We start from the raw sequence: 14,729 nt of genomic DNA on the forward strand, positions 1-14,729 counted from the left end.
CTCTCACAAACAGCGCCGCCCAACCTTTCTGTTCTGGTTCCGATTTCACCCCTCCTACCCGTCCAGACGAGCACCACTGGTTTATAACTTCATACGTTGGGCTTCCATGGAGTTTTGTTTTCTGGAATTTCTGGTTATCTTTTGTTTTGAGGTAGCTGTATTCCTTTCTAGTTGCAGAGGGAGACCAAGCGTGTCTGTCTAAGCCTCCATCTTGGCCGGAAGTCTCAAATAAATATTTCTTATCCGCTCACTTTTTTTGCTTTTCTTTGTCTGGCTTATTTCACTTAGCATAATGTTCTCCAGGTCCATCCATGCTGTTGCAAATAATATTTCATTTCTTTTTATGGCTGAGTAATATTCCATTGTGTATATACCACTGACTTTTATCCACTCATCTATTGATTGACATTTGGGTTGCTTCCATATCTTGGCTTTTGTAAATAATGCTGCATTGAACATGGGGTGCATATATTCTTTCAAATTAGTGTTTTTGATTTTTCTGATATATACCCAGGAGTGAAATTGCTAGGTCATAAGGCAATTCTATTTTAATTTTTTGAGGAAACCCCACACTTTTATCCATAGTGGTTGCACCAATCTGCATTCCCACTAGCATGCAGAAGGCTCCCCCTTTTCCCACATCCTCAACAACACTTGTTTGTTGATTTATTGATGATAGCCTTTCTGACAGGTATAAGGTGGTATCTTATTTTGGTTTTAATTTGCATTCCTCTCATGATTTGTGATGGTTGGCATCTTTTCATATGTCTATGGGCCATCTGTATGTCTTTCTCGTAGAAGTGTTTATTCAGGTCCTCTGCCCATATTTTTAGTTGGATTGTTTGGCTTTTTGGTGTTGAGTTGTCTGTGGTGTTTACAAATTTTGGATATTAAACCCATATTGAATGTATTATTAGTGAATATCTTCTTTAATTTGATATGTTGTCTTTTGTTTTGTTGGCTTCCTTTGCTGTACAAAAGCTTTTTAGTTTGATGTAGTCCCATTTGTTTATTTTTTTCTTTTGTTTCCTTTGCCGAAGAATATATGTCAGAAAAAGATATTGCTAATAGTGATGTTAAAGAATATGATATCTATGTTTTCTCCTGGGATTTCTTTGGTTTCAGGGCTTCCATTTATGGCTTTTAATTCATTTTGAGTTTATTCTTGTATTTGGTGTAGGTGATCTAGTTTCATTTTTTGTGTGTGTATCTGCCCAACCTTTCCAACACCATTTATTAAATTTTTACCCTATTCTATGTTTTTGCTTCCCTTGTCATAGATTAATTGACTATATCGGTATGGGTTTATCTCTGGACTCTCTACTTGGTTCCATTCATCTATGCATCACTATGCTGATTTGATTACTGTAGCCTTGAAGTATTATTTGATATCAGGTAGTATGATACCTCCCACTTGGTCCTTATTTTTCAAGGTTACTCTCACTCTTCCAGGTATTCTGTGTTTCCAAACAAATTTTTGGATTATTTTTTCTAGTTCAGTGATATACATCATTGGTATTTTATAGGAATTATGTTGAATCCATACATTGCTTTGAGTACTTTGGATATTTTAATGATGTTAATTCTTACTATTCATGAGCATAGTATATGAGATATGTGCGACATCTATGTAACCTGGAAGCCAAGGAGAATGAACTGGAATGTGCATGCAGAAACAATGATGACTTCACTATACTAGTCAGTGGGGGTGGTATATGCTGTTGAGTGAGCATGTGTACTGTGTAGCCATTGCATTCAAAATGACTGAGCAAGTAGAGCAACCAACATGCATCAAATTTTGCATTAAGCTTGAACATTCCTCGGCAGAAATTATTTTGATGATTCAGAAGGCCATAGCTCTGGGCAATTGGTGATTGACAGCTTCATCATGACAGCATGCCTGCTCATGCATCACGTCTCATGCACAGTTTTTTTGATGAAACATCAAATCACCCAGGTGACTCAGCCCCCCTACAGCTCAGATTTGGCACCCTGTAACTTCTGGCTTCTACCAAAACTAAAATCACCTTTGAAAGGGAAGAAATTTCAGACCGTCAATGAGATTCAGGAAAATACAACGGGGCAGCTGATGTTAATTGGGAGAACTAAGGTGCCTACTTTGAAGGGCACTGAAGTATGATTGTCCTGTGTACAATGTTTCTTGTATCTTGTATCTTCTTCAAAAAATGTCTTTATTTTTCATGTTACTTGGCTGGATACCTTCTGGAGAAACCTTGTATACTTCCATTTATTTACATCTTCTTCAACTTTCTTCTTCAATGTCTTTTCATTTTCTCAGTATAGATCTTTTACCTTCTTGGTTAAATTTATTTTTTATGCAGTTGTAAATGGGGTTGTTTTCTTAGTTTTTCTCTCTGATAGTTTATGACTGGTGTATAAAAATGACACAAATTTCTCAGTGTTTATTTTGTATCTTGCTAATTTACTGAATTCATTTATCAGTTCCAGATTTTTGCTGGTATCTTTAGGACTCTCTATATACAGTATCATGCCATCTGCAAATAATGACAGTTTTATCTCTTCCTTTTCAGTTTAGATACCTCTTATTTATTCTTCTTGTCTGATTGTTGTGGCTAGGACTTAAAATACTATGTTGCAAAAAGGTGGTGAAAGTGGACATCCCTCTCTTGCTCCTGATCTTAACAAAAATGCTTTTAGTTTTTTCCCATTGAATATGATGTGAGTATGATATTGAGGTGTATATTCCCTTTGTTCCCACTTTGCTGAGAGTTTTTATCATTAATGTGTGCTGGATTTGGTCAGATGCTTTTTCTGCATCTATTAACATGATCATGATTTTCATTCTTCATTTTGCTTATGTGGTGCATCACATTAATTGATTTGCAAATATCACACTTGCTCATGGTGTATAATATTTTTAATGGATTTTTGGATTCAGTTTGCTAATAGTATTTTGTTGAAGGTTTTTGCATCTATGTTCATCAGGGATACTAGCCTATAATTTTCTTTCTTTGTAGTGTCTTTACCTGGTTTTGGAATCAGGATAATGCTTGTCTCATAAAATAAGCTTGGTAGTCTTCCCTCCTCTTGAATTTTTTGAAATACTTGATCAATGGAAGAGAATAGATCCCAGAAGTAAACCCACATGTTTATTGTCAACTAATATTCAGTAGAGGAAGCAAGCACATACAATGGGCTAATGATAGTATATTCAATAAATGGTTCTGGGAAAATTGGACAGATATGTGAAGAAAAGTGAAACTAGACCACACACAAGAATAAATTCAAGTGGATCAAAGATTTAAATGTTAGACCTGAAACCATAAAAATCCTAGAAGAAAACGCAGGCAACAAAATCTCAGATATTGCTCATAGCAAAATTTATCAGCTATACCTCCCCAAGTAAGGGAAACAAAAGAAAAAATCAACAAATTGGACTACATAAAACTAAAAACTTTTTGCACAACAAAGGAAATCATCAACAAAATATTTAAAAAAAAACAATTCACAGAATGAGAGAACATATTTGCTGATACATCTTCTAAGGGGTTAATATCCAAAATTTATAAAGTACTTACAAAACTCAAAACCAAAAAAACAAACAACCCAGTTAAAAAATGGACAAAGGACCTAAATAAACACTTCTCCAAGGAGGACATACAGATGGCCAATAGACATATAAAAAGATGCTCAACATCACTAATCATCAAAGAAATGTAAATTAAAACCACAATGAAATAACCATCTCACACAAGTCAGAATAGCTATCATCAATAAATCAACAAACAACAAGTGCTGACGAGGATGTGGAGAAAGGAGAACCCTTTTGCACTGTTGGTGGGAATGCAGACTGATACAGCCGCTGTGGAAAACAGTATGGAGATACCTCAAAAAATTTAAAATGGATCTGCCTTTTTACCCAGCAATCCCTCTTCTAGGAATATATCTGAAGGAAGCCAAACACTAATTTAAAAAATATAAGCACCCCTATGTTCGTTGCAGCATTATTTACCATTGTCAAGATATGGAAGCAGCCCAGTGTCCATCAATAGATGGGTGGATCAAACTATGGGACATTTACAGAATGGATTGCTACTTGGCTGTAAAAAAGGAGAAAATTTTACCCTTTGCAACAGTATGGATGGACCTGGGGAATATTATGCTAAGTCAAGTAAGTCAGTCAAAGAAAGACAAATACCATACAATTTCACTCATATCTGAAATCTAATGAACAAACTGAACTAAAAAGCAAGACAGAGACAGACTCTTAGATGGAAAGCAGATAACAGCCAGTGGGGGAAAGGGAGATTAGAAGGTATAGGGATTGAGCAAAAAGGAAAAAGGACTCATGGACATTGTCAGGTAGACTTGCTCTGAGAAATCACCCAGAGACCACTGTAGGATTAGACAATGGATTTATTGAGGGAAAAGGGGAAAGGGGGTGGAGGGAAGAGGAAACTCCCAGACCAACTCAAGGGCCCATAGAAGCAAGGGAAGTGGGGGAAAGGTGACTCCTGGTCCACCTCTGGGGCCTGTAGGAATCACCTGCCTGGGCTTCTGCCAAACACACATTTTGGTGAGGATGAGTTTGCTTATCAACATATTCAGTAGGTCATTTACATATTTCTGCTTTTCCCCCACCAGGTTAGTTAACATATCAGGCTAGGTCCATTAACATTTCCTCTGGGAACAAGCTAAATCCATCAGCATTTCCTGTGGGAGTCGGCTAGGACCAGGTTGATTTCCATACAGTTGATTTGCATATATCAAAAATCCAGGTGGGCATTCTAGCTGCCTCCATGTTCTTACAGACATGGACAGTAGTGTGGTGATTGCTGGAGAGAGGGGGTTGTAAGGGGACTAAATGATAATGGAAAAAAATGCAATAAAGATTTTTTTTTTTAAAGAGAAAGATAGGTGTTAGTTCTTTGATTGTTTGGTAATATTCACCTGTGAAGCCCCTGGAATTTTGTTTGTTGGGAGGTTTTTGTAATGTATACATATTATTTTTATATATAGATGCATGGTAATTCAGTTATTCGACTCCCTGTTAATGAATATTTAGGTTGTAACAAACATTATATTTATAGTCAATGCTTAAATTATACTGCCACTGTGAGAAATATCCTGGTGTATAATTTTTGGCCCACATATTGTTGAGAGGTTTTTTTTGTTTGTTTGTTTGTTTTTTACTGATTGAATTTTATTAGGTCTAACTGGTCTGTTCATATCTTTACATTTCTGTTGTGTCAGCTGTTACTTTTCCTCTTTGATTTCTGATTTTATTTATTTGGGTCCTCCTTTTTTGTTGAGTCTGGTTAAAGGTTTATCAATCTTGTTTATCTTTGCAAAGAATCAGTTCTTGGTTTCATTGATCTTTTATTTTGTTTTTCAGACTCCATTCTCACTCTGATCTTTATTGTTTTCTTTCTTCTATACACTTTGGGCTTTGTTTTTTGTTGTTTTTTAGTTCCTTTAGGTTTAAGACTAGATTGTTCATTCGAGATTTTTGTTTCTTGAGGTAGGCCTGTATTGCTATGTGTTGCTTCTTAAGACTGGTTTCTCTGTGTCCCATAGATATTGGTTTTCTGTGTTTGCATTTACATTTGTCTCAAGGTATCTTTTGATTTCTTCCTTGATCTCATTGTTAACCCATTCATTTTTTAGGGGCATGTTATTTAGTCTCCATGTGTCTGTATGTTTTTCAGTTTTTCTCTTTGTTTTGTAGTTTCATACCATTGTGGTCAGAGAAGATGCTTGAAATAATTTCAATCTTCTTAAATTTATTGAGTCTTTTTTTATGGCTTAACATGTGGCCTATCTTAGAAAATATCCCATGTGCACTAGAAAAAAAATGTATAGTCTGCAGTTTGGGATGAAATGCTCTGAAAATATCAATTAAATCCATCTGGTCAAATGGATCATTTAAAGTCACTGTTTCCTTGTTGGTGTTTTGTCTGGAAGATCTATCCATTGATATAAATAGGACATTAAAATCCCTTACTCTTACTGTTGAGTTCTCCCTTTATGCCTTCAAGATTTGCTTTATATATTTAGGTGTTCCTATATTGGCTGTATAGATGTTTACAAAGGTTTTTCTCTGGTTGGATTGATCCCTTTATTGTTCTGTAATGACCTTTGTCCAGTGGCAGGTTTTGAACAACATACCATGTAATTCCACTTATAGGAAATGCCAAGAAAGGCAAATATATAAAGAGAGAAAGAAAATGTGTTTGTTGGGGGCTACAGGCGGGACAAGAGAGTGACAGAAAATAGATGGGTTTCTTTTTACATTGGTTGAAATAATTAAAATTTGTGGTGATGTGGCTGGCTTTGGTGCACCCTGAGACTTTTTCAGAGCCTCAGACCAGCACTGGCACTGAATCTGATTTTATATCAACATGGTAAACACCATTCGCTCCTACGTGGTGACTCGCTGAGAAACTGCCTCATACAACTAGCAACTTCTGTATGCTGGAGGCTATTTCTATGATTGAGCCTCACTGGAATCTGGCAGACAGAGGCAGATCTCAGGGTGCCTTGGACCTTCAAAGATAGACCACATGGTAGGACACAAAAGAACCTCAACAAGTTCAAGAAAATTGAAATTATATCAAGCATCTTCTCCAATCACAAGAGCTTGAAACTGGAAACCAACCTCAATGAAAAAGCTCAGAAAAATCCAAATTCATGGACAGTGAATAACATGCTATTAAATAATTAATGGGTTAACAATGACATCAAGGAAGAAAGCAAAAAGTTTATGGAAACAAATGATAATGAACACACAACAGCCCAAAACTTATAGGACACAGTGAAAGCAGTCCTGAGAGGAAAGTTCATAGCAATACAGGCCTACCTAAAAATGATAGAAGAATCTCAAATTTAAAAATCTAGCCCTATAGCTACAAGAACTAGAGGAACAACAACAAACAAAGCCCAGAGAAAGTAGAAGGAAATTATCAAGATCAGAGCAGAATTAAATGACATAGAGACTAAACAAAAAATTCAAAAGATCAATAAAACCAGGAGTTGGTTCTTTAAAAAGATAAACAAAATTGACAAGGTTCAACCAGGCCCATCAAGAGAAAAAAGAGAGAAGACCCAAATAAACAAAACCAGAAAAGAAAGAGGAAAAATCACAACCAATACTACAGAAAATTGAATCAGAAACTAAAGAGGAGAAATCACAACTGATGCCACTGAAATACAAAGGATTGTAAGAAATTACTATGAACTATATGAGAAGAAATTTGACAATCTGAGTGAAATGGAAATATTTCTGGAAATACATATCTTCCAAAACTGAATCAAGAAGAAGCATAAAATCTGAATAAACTGATCACAACTAGTAAAATTGAAGCAATAATAAAAGAAAAAAGAAAAACTCCTGGCACACAAAAGCCCTGGACTGGATGGCTTCACAGGCAAATAATACCAAACATTTAGGGATGAACTAACTCCTACCCTTCTCAAACTACTCCAAAAAATCCGAGAAGGGGGAAGACTCCTAAACTCTTTCTATGAGGCCAGTATTATCCTAATTCCAAAACCAGGTCGAGACACAACAAAGAAAGAAAACTACAGGCCAATATCGCTGATAAACATAGATACTAAAATCCTCAACAAAATATTGGCAAATAGAATCCAGCAACACATTAAAAAAATCATACACCACAATCAAGTGAGATTCATCCCAGGGATGCAAGGATGGTATAATATTTGCAAATCAATAAATGTAAAACACCACATAAACAAAATGAAAGACAAAAATCACATGATCATATCAATAAATGCTGAAAAAGCATTTGATAAAGTTCAGCACCCCTGTATGATAAAAACACTCAGCAAAGTGGAAATAGAGGGAGCGTACCTCAACAAAGGCCATATATGAGAAACCTGCTGCCAACATCATTCTCAATGAGCAAAAACTATAATAAAAGCTTTTCCCCTAAGATCAGGAAAAAGGCAAGGATGTCCACTCTCTCTACTTCTATGCAACATAGTTTTGGAAGTTATCACCACAGTGATCAGACAAGAAAAAGAAATTAAAGGCATACAAATTGGAAAGGGAGAAGTAAAACAGTAATTATTTGTAGTCAACATGATAGTGTGTGTACCCTGTAAACCCTATAAACTCAACCAAAAAACTACTTGACCCCATAAGTGAATTTGACAAAGTAGCATGGTACAAAGTCAATATTCAGAAATCAAAGGCATTTGTGTACACCAACAATAAAATACCAGAGAATAAAAACTAGAAAAAAAAATCCCATTTAGTATATCAACAAGAAAAATAAAGCACCCAGGAATAAACTTAACCAAGGAGGTAAAAGACCTGTATTCAGAAAACTACATAACATTGGAAAAAGAAATTAAGGAAGATACTAAATGGAAGCATATATCATGTTCATGGATGGGAAGAATTAACATCATTAAAATGTCCACACTACGCAAAGCAATTTATAGATTCAATGCAATCCCTATTAAAATACCAATGAATATTTCACAGACCTAGAACAAATACTTCAAAAATGTATATGGATCCAAAAGTGACCCTGAATGTCCTCAGAATTCTTGAGAAAGAAGAAAAAGGTAGGCGCAGTCACAATACCTGATATCAAACTATGTTGCAAGGCCACAGTATTCAAAACAGTCTGGTATTGGCATGAGAACAGACATACAGATCAATACAACAGTGTAGAGAGCCTGGAAATAAACCCAGGTCTCTATTGTCAATTAATATTTGACAAAGGGGGAAGGAGCATAAAATGGAGTGAAAATAGCTTCTTCAACAAGTGGTGCTGGGAGAACTAGACAGGGACATGCAAAAAAAAAGAAAAAAAAAAAAGAAACTAGATCACCAGCTTACACCATACACCAGAATAAACTCAAGCTGGATAAGAGACTTAAATGTATGCTGTGACAGCATAAAAGTCCTAGAGGAAAACACAGGCAGGAAAATTTCAGTATCTCATGTAGCAATGTTTTTGCTGATATATCTCCTAGGCAAGGGAAATAAAGGAAAGAATACACAAATAGGATGACAGAATAAAGTTTCTGCTCAGCGAAAGAAAACATCAGCAAGATGCAAAGGGAACCAACTGTATGGGAAAATATATTTTCCAATGATAACTCAGACAATGGTTAAATCTTCAAATATATAAAGAACTTGCATGACACCACACCAAGAAGACAGACAACCCATTCAAAAAATGGGCAATGGACCTGAACAAACACTTCCCCAAGGAAGACATACAGAGGGCCCATAGGCATATGAAATGATGCTCAACATCACTAGATATTAGAGAGGTGCAAATTAAAACCACAATGAGATACCACCTCACACCAGTCAGAATGGCCATCATTAACAAATCAACGAACAAGAAGTGCTGGCAAGGATGTGGAGAAAAGGGATCCTTAGTGCACTGTTGGTGGGAATGCAGACTGGTATAGCTGCTATGGAATACAGTGTGGGATTTCCTCAAAAAACTAAAAATGGAACTGCCTTTTGATCCAGCAATTCCATTGCTAGGATTATACCCAAAGAATTCTGAAACACCAATTCAAAAGGAATCTATGCACCCCTACATTCATAGCAGCACTATTTACAGTAGCCAAGTGCTGAAAACAGCCTAAGTGCCCATCAGTGGAGGTGTAGATAAAAAAAACTGTGGTACATTTACACAGTGGAATACTACACAGCAGAAAGAAAGATGCAACTCCTGCTTTTTGCAACAACATGGATGGGACTGGAGAGTATTATGAAATAAGCCAAGTGGTGAAAGAAAAATGCCATATGATCTCACCTAATACAGGAACCTAATGAACAAAACAAACGAATGAGTAAAATAGAACCAGAGGCATGTAAACAAGGAACAGACTGACAGTGACCAGAGGTGTGGGGGTGAATGGAGGGAAGAAGGGGAAGGGTCTAGTCAAAGAACTAATGTAAATGACGCATAGATATGGACAACAGAGTAGGGATTGACTGTAGGAGAGGGGCGAGGCTTGCAGTGCAGGAGAAAGCAATGGGAGAAATATAGGACAACTGTAATAGAATAACAATTAAAAACATGGATAAAAAGTGCTTAAGTGATGATGAATTCCTTTAGCTTTACATTGTCTGAGAAGCACTTTATCTGCCCTTCCATTCTAAATGATAGCTTTGCTAGATAGAGTAATCTTGATTGTAGGTCCTTGCTTTTCATCACTTTGAATATCTTGCCAGTCCCTTCTTGCCTGAAAAGTTTCTTTTGAGAAATCAGTTGATAGTCTTACAGGCACCCCTTTGTAGGTAACCCTTTTCTCTTGCTGCTTTAAGATTCTCTATCTTTAACCTTCAGCATTTAAATTATGATGTATCTTGGTGTGGTCCTCTTTGGGTCTAGTTTGTTTGGGACTCTGTGCTTCCTGGACTTGTATGTCTATTTCCTTCATCAAATTTGGGAAGTTTTCCTTCATTATTTTTTCAGATAAGTTTTTAATTTCTTGCTCTTCCTCTTCTCCTTCTGGCACCCCTATGATTCGGATGTTGGCACATTTAAAGTTTTCCCACAGGTTCCTAAACCTCTCCTCACTTTTTCAATTCTTGTTTCTTCATTCTGTACTGGTTGACTGTTCTTTCTTCCTTATGTTCCAAATCATTGACTTGAATCCTGGCTTCCTTCCCTTCACCATTGGTTTTGTGTGGGTTTTCCTTCATTTCATTTAGCATAGCCTTCACTTCTTCCCTTATGCGTTTACCATACTTAAGCATATCTGTCAAGTCTGTGAACATCTTTATCACCAGTGTTTTGAACTCTATGTCTGTTAGGTTGACTATCTCCTCATCTGTTAAGTGGCTGTCTCCTCATCACTTAATTCTCCCATTAAAATCTTGATCTTTTCCCTCTTTTGGGACATACTTCTCTGTCTCCTCAAGTTGGCAGCCTCCTGTGTTTTCCTTTGTGTCTTAGGTAGAAGTGCCGCACCTGTTACGTTATAACGGGCGGAGCCTTAGCTAGTCATCAGTACACGGCAACCTGTTTCACCATGTTGTGGCACTGTATGTGGTGAGCGGTCTGAAAGGGGTCAGCACTTGCCCCTTTTCCAGGCCCTACCTCCGGATGGGACTTGCCGCTCTCTAGCCGTTGCTATGTTTGAGGTTCCGAGAATGGGTGGGTTTATGGGTGTTCTAGGTCCATGAGGGCCCTCTAAACAAATAGACTGCTGAGGGACCTGCAGTTTCTTCTACCCCCCCCCAACCCCTACTGGTTTTCACAGTCAGAAGCAATGAGGCTTTTTTTCCCCCAGCACTGGAAACCTGAGCTCTGCCGTCTGGTCTGATTTTGGGAGTGCTTCCCGGGTGTTCCTACTTTTTTAAAATGTGTGACAGTTTTCCCTTGCAGCCCACAGCTGCTGTCACCGCTGGTACTGCTGCCTTCACACCAGGTCCTCTCTATCCCAGCTCCTTCCCTCCTACCTGTCTGGATGAGTATTTCTTCTTTATATCTTTGTTGATTGCACTTTGATGCAGCTCCATCTTATGGAACTTCTGGTTGTCTCCAGCTTTGAGGTAGTTGTATTCTTTCTTAGTTGTGGAGGGAGAGACAGCATATCTACGTACGCCTCCATCTTGGAGGGAAGTGGAAACTCCAGTCTCTTGACTCATTACATCACTTGCCTAGTTTCCTGCCAGGGGGGACCACTGCAGCTTTGCTTTTCTGACTTTCTGTGTCACCCCTTCTGGCCACCAGGGGGCACACCTGGCTACTGAAGTTCCATTGGTGGCTCTGTGCTGGGTAGAAAGGAAGCCCCTCCTTGTCCTTTTGGTGTTCAAGGTTCTCGAACCCGCCTCCTCTTCCCTAAACCCGGCAACGCGCATTCTCATCCTTGCTTTTTCCTTAGGTACATTCATCCTGGAGCACCCTCCCCTTCCCGCCTCTTCTAGGCCCAGCCTCTCCTATCTCCTTATCTCTGCTACTTCTTCGCCACGGTTAAGACGGTGCCATTCCATTCTCTAGAAGGCTTGCCAGGTCAAGGAGGCCCAGCCCCAGCATTCAGTTGGTGCTGAGTCAATGTTTGCTGCAGGATGAGATGTGCTACCGGCAGGCCCCGATCCTCCTCCCCCAAACGTAAGGAGCTCCAGTTCTGGAGAGGACTCAAAGGGACGTGGTGTCAGGGTGGATGCGAACAACCCCCACATAATGTTCGACTCTGAGCCAATGGCTGCCCACCTCTTAGCCTCAGTCTTCTCATCCGTGAACTGGGGAGGCTGGGAACGAGGGGACTGGGCATTGCAATCCCGGGCTGCAGTTCTCGGTAGAAGTCAGAGGACTTGGCCTGAGCTGCGTTTACTAGGTGTTTACTTAGGGGTTTGGCCCTGGCTGGTTTAGCTCAGTGGATTGAGCGTCGGCCTGCGAGCTAAGTGTCGCTGGTTCGATCTTCCAGTCAGGGCACATCAGAGAAGGAAAACTCTGACTCCAAAAAACCTCCGCTGCCTTGCGGCATACCTCTTCAGGGGAAAGGCTAAGGGAGTAAACCCCGACAGAAAATCCGGAGCCGGAGTCCCTAAGGCGGTTTGACGTTGTAGTCAACACCGGCAACTCCTGCGGCGCACCTGAACCCAAGCTGTATCGACTCCGTCTTTCCCTTGGACCCTTCAGCTGCGAAGAGAGGGGGGGGTCTGCTGCATGGGCAACAGCAGACCCTCCATATTACCCTGCCCAGGCTCTGTAGCTTCAGCTTCACTGGAGAGGACACTCCAGCGTCATCGCAAGATGTCGATTCAACACGAGAGGAGACAGATACCATGTCACTCCCGAGTCGGACTGCACAGCCATTCTCGGCGGTGCAGATAGACTCTTAAGAAGCTACACCATCGTCTCTTGAGACGGACGGCTGCCAACGACTTAGGGGTCTTGGGGAGTCTGAGGGAAGTGCTGGGGCCACAGTATGACCTCCAAAACGCCTGGATTGTACATACCCAGCTCCTGGGTCCCTTTTGTGCAGCGGCCCCATCGACCCCCCAAGAAATCAACTCGCACGGATTCTTGTGATGTCCGCAGCTGGGGTGGAACCAACCTTCCTGTCCTCCGCCCCCTTTTCGAAGGGGACAAACTGAGGCAGCGCGCCGGGAGGCCACAGCCAAGGTTACTGTGCGCAGGTAGTGGAGCCGGCAGGAGGGGTGGGTGCCGCTCGCGCTCTCCAGCGGTTCTGGGCCCCCCTCCTCCGCGCTGGGACCCGCGCCGGCGGTGAGGACTGCGCGGCTTGGGCTGCTGCTGGCAGACTCGCGAGGCGGGGGGCGGGCCGGCAGGGGCTGCGGGCGGCGGGGCGCTGCGGCTGGAGCTCTCAGCTGAGAGCCTGGGCAGCAGCTCCGCTCCTGAGGCCGCAGCCGCAAGGACGCGCGAGTCGCTATCGGCAACCCGGGAGGGGTGGGGGGTCGCTGGCGGCTGAGCCGGGCCCTGCGGGAGGCTCCCAGGCCACGGTCACAGGGTCACAGGGGTGGGGTTAAGGGGCCGTCGGGCTCCCAGGTATGCGGGCCTCGGGGAGGTAACGCAGGCCTTTCCGGGCTGGGGCTCTGCGGGTGTCGCTCTGCGGTGCGGATGCAGACGGCCCAGCCTCACGCTGTGTGAAACCGTGAGAGCGAACGCTGAAAGCACGGTCTTGAGGAAGGGGAATCAGGGTGCTCCATCTCCGCGTTAATGCAGTTGGTTGCCTCCCGGGGGCGGGGAAACGTGAATCCAGGCTCGGAGGGTTGCCGGGCAAAGGCGCCCTCCTCTTCCGCTCCCACCCTGCTCCTGCCTCCTGGCGGAGAAATCCCGCAGCCCTGTCCTGGGTCCGGGCCCTGCAGGCAGGTCGTTGAGGCGTCTCAGGAACTCGCCGGAAATCTGATAGACGCTCCTGGAAGGGAGTCTGGAGCTTCGTCTGAGCTGGAGGGGCAGGGTCCGATTACGACCTACCCCTGACTCCCAATGTGACCTTGGGCAGCCTCTCCTGGTATCACGTGGGCCAAACGCTGGTTCTTAGTCTTGAGGGGGACTCTCTGGGTCAGACCCCTATGAGGCTGGGAATCGGTTTAGGAAATGGTGCAGGGGGCTGAAACAACCAATGGCAATCTCCTGACCCTGTCACAAATGGGGCTATTTCAGATGTCAGGACTGTCTTACCTGCCAGCCTGAGTTGGGATCATCCAGGACCAGGGGATTACAGTATGGGAAAACCCCATCCTATCCAGTACTGGCTGTTCTTCAGCTGTGACGGGGCAGGGATAGTTGGCAGAAGTAAGTCAAGGCTGTCTCCTCCACACCCAGTCATAGGGAAAGTCCCCCTCATGCTTCTGCCAGGCAATTGCCACTTTAAGTTGCCATACTCTCAAGTGTGTCACAGCTGATCTGTTCCTGAGACAAACAGGACAAAATAGTGGCCCCTCTCCCCGGTTTGTCCACAGGCTCAGGTGCACGGGAAAAGCAGTCCACTCTGCCTGGTCAACTTGTGCATTTTGCTCTGGGCATGCTCCATAATTGGGGAGTGGGATGGGCACTTATTCAGCACTAGAAGCAGGAGTCTGGTTGTGCACTTGGATGAGCCACTGTTCCTCCACTCTGTGGTCAGTCCTCATCAGACAGTGCACTTGCTGGCCTGTGCAACCCCCTCAGAGCAGCTCTGAACTGAGGTGACAAAGGAATGGCCACTTGGTTATCCTCCCCTGCCCCCAACATTATGTCTGGCTTCTCACTTGGGCTGGCAAGGTGGCCAGTCCTCTG

This window comes from Furipterus horrens, unplaced genomic scaffold, assembly GCF_987537825.1.
Source record: "Furipterus horrens unplaced genomic scaffold, mFurHor1.1.pri manual_scaffold_1, whole genome shotgun sequence".
Lineage (NCBI taxonomy): Eukaryota > Metazoa > Chordata > Mammalia > Chiroptera > Furipteridae > Furipterus > Furipterus horrens.